The sequence below is a fragment of the Arachis ipaensis genome, chromosome B4 (genome assembly GCF_059453495.1).
Source record: "Arachis ipaensis isolate K30076 ecotype BB chromosome B4, ASM5945349v1, whole genome shotgun sequence".
NCBI classification, from domain to species: domain Eukaryota; kingdom Viridiplantae; phylum Streptophyta; class Magnoliopsida; order Fabales; family Fabaceae; genus Arachis; species Arachis ipaensis.
The window spans coordinates 92,835,643-92,842,082 of NC_142439.1; positions in this window are offsets into that span (position 1 = coordinate 92,835,643).

Here is a 6,440-nt window from a genome sequence, read left to right on the forward strand (position 1 = left end):
AATTTATTTGCATGAGAAAATCCATATTTGACCGTGCTAATAAATTTCAAGCATGAACATAGCACATCAGAGAAAGAAAATTGTACTGTGGAACCTGGAGATCCTTCACCATTTCAACTTTATATCGTCAACTTTACCATCAAACTTCAATATTTTAGAGTAAACAATACCAGATGACATCATTTTACAACGTAAGTGTCAAGCATACCATCATATCCGATTTTATCGACTCATAGGGACTAATATCCTTCATCACAATTCAATTTCCTAGGGCCACATATATTATTACATCTCAATATCGTTGGATAGAAAAATCCAGCTATATCATACATCACCACAATTTGATTTTGCAAAGTCATATAGCTCAAACATATTACTCTGCCACACATTTCATTTTTCTAGGCTCACAAGAATAATGAACATGATCCCACAATTTTACGATCAAAAGAAAACATTGCACAACTTTTTTCAAAGGACAAAATTTCAATTTGATCCATGATGCACGGAAACTTGTCTCTCAACAAATTTCCCTTCGGCAAGTATACCAAATTGTCGTCAAGTAAAAACTCACAATAGAGTGAGGTCGAATCCCACAGGGATTGATTGGTCAATCAACTTTAATTAGAGAAATGTTCTAGTCGAGCTAAGCAGAATTTGATGTGAGAGTTGCAAGAAATTAAATGACGGAAAGTAAATAGCAGAAAATGTAAATGCTGGTAATAAAGAGTTGAATATAAATGACGGAAAGTAAATTGCAGATTCTTAAATGGGGAATGGGGAATTTAGCATGAAAGTAAATTGCAGAAATTAAGTGGGGAATGGGGAATTTAGCATGAAAGTAAATTGCAGAAACTAAAGAGAATGGGTAAGATCAGAAATGGGGGATTCATTGGGCTTAGGAGATGTTGCATTCTCCGGATCAAGTTCATTTTCATCTCTTCCTCAATCAATGCATTCATTGATCTCCTTGGCAATCTTAAGTGATTGAACTCCAATTCCTTGGTAATTCAATCTCTCAAATCTTGATCAATAGCCAATTCCTTGGTCCAATTGCTCATGAGAAGAGATGAAGTATGGTCACTGATTATACCACATGTATTTCCAAATCAAAGTGTTGGTAGGATTAAATGTCACTATATCCATCCAGACCCCAATTTGGTCCAACATGAGAAAGCATTTCTAGCATGATCTCTTCATTTCTCTTCCAAGGTTCTGAAGAGATCCAAGTATGAATAGCTTCTTTTCCAAGATAACTACCCAATTGGATGAAGATTGAAAGCTTTCTAGTAAAAACAAGAGAAAAGAAAGAAGAAGAATAATGAAAACTATTATTGATCCATCAAATTACAACAGAGCTCCCTAACCCAATGAAAGGAGTTTAGTTGTTCATGGCTCTGGGAATGGAAAACAAAGATGGAGAGTGCATTCTGAAAGTAAAACTAGAAATTGCAGAGAAAGTAAAATTATACAAAGAGTAGTTCTCCCAATCCAAAAGTTCTTCTCTAGTTCAAACTACTCCTATTTATACTACTCTTCTGATCTTCTAGTTGGCTCTTCAAGTCTTGGATATGGGTCTTTTGATCTTGAGTTGAAGCAGTTATCATCTTTAGTGGGCTCATCTTCACTTGCAGAGAAAGTGTGCAGTAGGCATGGACTTTAGCTTAGGGCGTTAGTGGTGTTAACGTTAAGTGAAAATATGGGGTCAAGAACGTTAGTGACAATCACCTTTTTCACTAACGTTCCTAACCCAAAATGGTCCACGTTAACTTCAACGTTAGTGGCACTAACGTGACCACTAACGTTGCCTCTGGGCCCTTCGCAAACGTTACTGGGGTTTACCTTTCCCAATAACGTTGAGAGTACCCCTTTCTCCCTACGTTAGAGTTCACATTAGTATAGTTAACGTGACCTTTAACGTAGGCTTTCCAAATCTTCGAGAGCGTTAGTGACACCTACCTTTTTCAGTAACACTCCAAAATGCCCCTTTCCCACGTTAGTGCCTCACGTTAATTACATTAACGTGACCACTAACGTGGTGTTGATTGTCATCTCCAACGTTAGTGACAAAGGTGAGTGTCACTAACATTGGCTCATCATCCCTTTCCTCCATGTTAGCTTCCACGTTAATGTAATTAACGTGGCAACTAACGTGGCTCATAGTGGCTTAGTCCAACGTTAGTGACAAAGGTGAGTGTCACTAACGTTGGCGATTCCTTGCTCCTTCCACGTTAAAGTTCACGTTAACTAAGTTAACGTGGCTCTTAACGTAGCCAATATGGGCTTAGTCCAACGTGTGACAAAGGTGAGTGTCACTAACGTTGGCATTATCTTTCTCTTCCATGTTAGAGTTCACGTTAACTGAGTTAACGTGACTCTTAACGTGGCCAATTGCCCTTTTTGAAGCATTAGTGGCACTCACTTTTACCACTAATGCTTGGAGCTTCCTTTTCCTCCACGTTAACTACCACATTAATGTAGTTAACGTGGTATTTAACGTGGGCTATGATGTCTTCAAAGACGTTATTACTTTTCTCATTAACGTTGCAAGCTAGCTCCCATTCCACGTTAGTAGTCACGTTAGTTAGACTAACGTGGCTACTAACGTGGCTTTTCCTTGCCTCCTTTTTGTCCTGAAATCAAGCAAATAAAGTGCATCAAAGCTCTAATCCAAGTTATGAGTCATGCATCATCCAATTTGTCATTAAATTCATGCATAATTCTCATGGAATCATAAAAAATTCACAATGCTTGCTTGAATCAAAATGTAAGTGAAATTCAACCCAAAACTTGCTTATTTTTTAAGAAAATGCATGAAACTACCCTAAAACAGTAAAGAAAAGGTCAGTGAAACTGGCCGAAATGCCCTGGCATCACAACACCAAACTTAAAGCTTGCTTGTCCCTAAGCAAGTACTGAAACATGAGAATGATGAATGAAATGAAATGAGGAATGAATCATTATTGTGCAAGTCATGTCCTTGGTTTTATGGGGTTTCATGCATAGCAACTTAGGTTCATTCCTTTACTGGCTTTCAGACCTTTATCATGCCCTGGAATACTCACTTGATTGCACCCTTTGAGACTTTTATTTATTGACCCCTTTGTCTTTTCAAGGTTCATTGCATCCTTAGGCTAAGTGTTCTGTGAGGGGGTGACTCTTTAAAATAAGCTTTCAGCCAACACTCCCGAACCAGTTGGTTCAAGGTGCTAGGTGTTGAAACACCCCTAAGGACTTACTCCCTCAAGTCTCTCTCCCCCATACATGCACACCACAGGCACATGGTTTGTTATTTTCTTTCCTTGAGGCCTTGGTGTCCAGCACCTCTTTGGGTTACTAAATGTTCTGTAGCAAGGTTGCTCTTGATAGTGGACTTTCAGTTGATAATCCCGGGTTAGTTAACCCAAGTTACTAAGTGATGAAGCACTCCTAAGAACTTATTCATCCAAGCAGATCCTTGGTACAAGAGCACCACAGACACATCCCTCAAGGTTCAAGCCCTTAGTGCCTAGCCTTATTTCTTATTACTTTTCTTTATTTTTTAACTCTTATTGTTCTTTTCCTTTTTCTTATTAGGATCTTGTTATTTAGCTAGTCTCATGGGGTGTGTTTCAAGCATATGACTTCAGGACAGGTAGTTGCCTTCCTACCTTGTTGGTGAACCAACTTAGCTAAGTGATTACTACACCACAAGCTTAAGAACCTATTCTACAATTGATCATCACTCTGGTCTTTCATAGCATACATTCTCTTTTTGTTTGATTCAAAAGGACAAGCATACAAGTAAGCAAGGTGAAGATGCAGCAGTGACATTAGACTAGTAAGCATAGACCTAAGCAATGACAACTTAAAGGCAGAATTTAAAATCCTAAACTACCATGGAAACATATTCTATTTCATACATGATTTTCCTTATTTAAAGCTTTGAAAAAAAAATTGGAACAAAGAGGGAAATCCACCACCTTTTACTCATGGGGGTGCTCATGTTCTCCCTCTTGTTTGTCCCCTTTGTGTTTTTCTTGAGTGCTTGAACTCCCACTTCCATTGTCTTTTCCAATCAACTTTTTCCAGAAGCCAGCATCTTCCATCTTCTTTTTCAATGTGTCCTTCTGCTGTTTCACCTTCTTTTCCTCTTGTTCTGTTAGCTCTTTTTGGACTTCATCATACCTAGGGATTGCAGAGTGTAGATTATGCATATGACCAGACATATAGTTTAACTTGGCTTGAGTGTTTATGTTGAACTCCTCCCTATGTAGTTGCCGTCCTTCATTCAGTACGCTGAACTCATTGAATGCCTTCGTCTGAGCTAGCTGGCGTTGGATGAGTTCTTGAAGGCGTTTGTCTTGATGCTCTTGCCTTTCAGTCACTTGATTGATGGCTTGAGTGAGCTGGGAGTAATATTCCATTTGCTGTTTCTGCCACTCCCCTTGTTGATTCATCCAATTAGAAAGCAGTTCTTCTTGACAATCCATCCTTTGGGCTTGAATGTGCAGTTGTTGTTCTTGTCCCTCCATATAACTCCTTGCTAGCTCCTCAATGGCTCCGTGAATGTGATTCAAGTTGATGTTGGTTGGATCATAGTACTCTTCTTGCTGGTATTCTTCTTGATGAGATTCTTCTCGGTGAGGTCCCTCTTGTGCTGTTCTTTTTCCCTATTTGAGGCCTTCTTTGTTGTTGGGCGGGTGCCACATAAGTTATTCGCTGTAGCGTGACTGACCTTCCAGGGTTCACCCAACTTGGATTGCTGTCCTCGAAAACTACCTTGGCTTTCGTACATAGTCTAAGGATGGTGCTAGGGTACCAAAGTCTAGCACCTGGATCATTCTTCTCGGCTGACTCTTGAATCCCCTCAGCTATAATCTCGTGCACATTGATGCCTCCACCCTTTATTAAGCAATGTACCATAGTAACTCGAGTAGTGTTAACCTCCGAATTGTTCGCGGCTGGGAGGATAGATCTCCTCACGAGCTCAAACCATCCCTTGGCTTCCGGGATGAGGTCTCCTCTCCTGATGAACCGGGGTCTCCTATCCGAATACCTTTCCTAGTCAGATCCTATAACACACATATCATTCACAATTTCTTCAAGTTCATCATTGTCGGGGCCATTACTTATTCTTACATGATAGCTGGGCTCATCAAAATGTGGCAATTTCAGCTGAAGAGTCCTTGTTATGGCATTGGGGCTAAAGTCCACCTCTGTTCTCCTCACATAACTTTTGAAGGTGGGGGCCTTGGTTTTGTCTTCTCTAATCACATTTGCATAGAACTCTTTGATGAGGTTTGCATTTATCCTTGCTTCTGGGTTCGTGAGCCTTTGCCAGCCCCTTTGTTCAATCTTCTCTCGAATCTGTGGGCACTCATCCTCGTTAAACTGGAATGTTAACTCAGGCAATATCTTTTTGAGCTTTATCCATTCGAATTCGAGTTCATGGAATGCAATTTTGAATTTTCCTTCATCGAAAGGGATGCTCTCCACCGGTTCCTTCCTCTTTTGCCTCTTGGAGCTCGATGATGCCATGAGTGATTGTTGATATATGAAGGTGTAAAGGGTGTGGATAATTGGCTTCGGCCGGTTAAGATAGGGTGTAGTGAAGGGAGTGAGTGAGAGTGTTTCTGATGGGGTAAGTAGAGTTGGGTGTTAAAAGTGGGAAGTGTAAAGGATGGAAATTGGAATGTGAAAGGGAGTACGGACTAGGAACCACTTTATATAGGGAGATGGTGAGTGAATGAAAGGTGTGGATTGATGGAGTGGTTGTGTGATGAACGGATGGGGTTTAGCATGGGATGAGCACAAGGATCATCAACTTTATGAAGGGGGTTGGTTCGATTTCCAAGCGTGTCACTCTTCCAATGTTGCATGGCAACATTTCCCAATGCATCCCCTTTGAAAACACGTGTATAGTACCTCTCCTTTTGTGGTGGCCGAATCCTCCTTCTTCAATTGTCCCATCAATTCTCCTACAAATAAAGGGATGTGATTAATGAATTTGTGGAAAGTGGTGGCAAAATTTAAAAGAAAAGAAAGAGTAACTACTTTTTAAACTTTTTTTTTGTTAACTGACTAAGTGCTATTCATAAGTACAAACCAACTGACTAATTGATTGTCCATGTATGCAACATTGGTGACACCAAACTTAGTTTGTGGCCATGTGGAGTAAAAGGAATTGTTCAAGGTTCTAAGAGTGACATGATATGAATTGCATTCATGTTCTTTTAGTGTGCCTTGAACACCAAACTTGTTCTTCACTATATGTTGCATAAAAGGATTCATTCAAGGATATGTCAGAGTTGATTTGGACTTCATGAACCTTGCATTATTAACTACTTTTAAAAGCATATAAAACATGGGTTGCCTCCCATGAAGCGCTTCTTTAGCGTCACTAGCTTGACGTTCTGCCCTTTGTCAGGGTGCTTGGTAATGCTTCAGATCTTCCCCTCTTG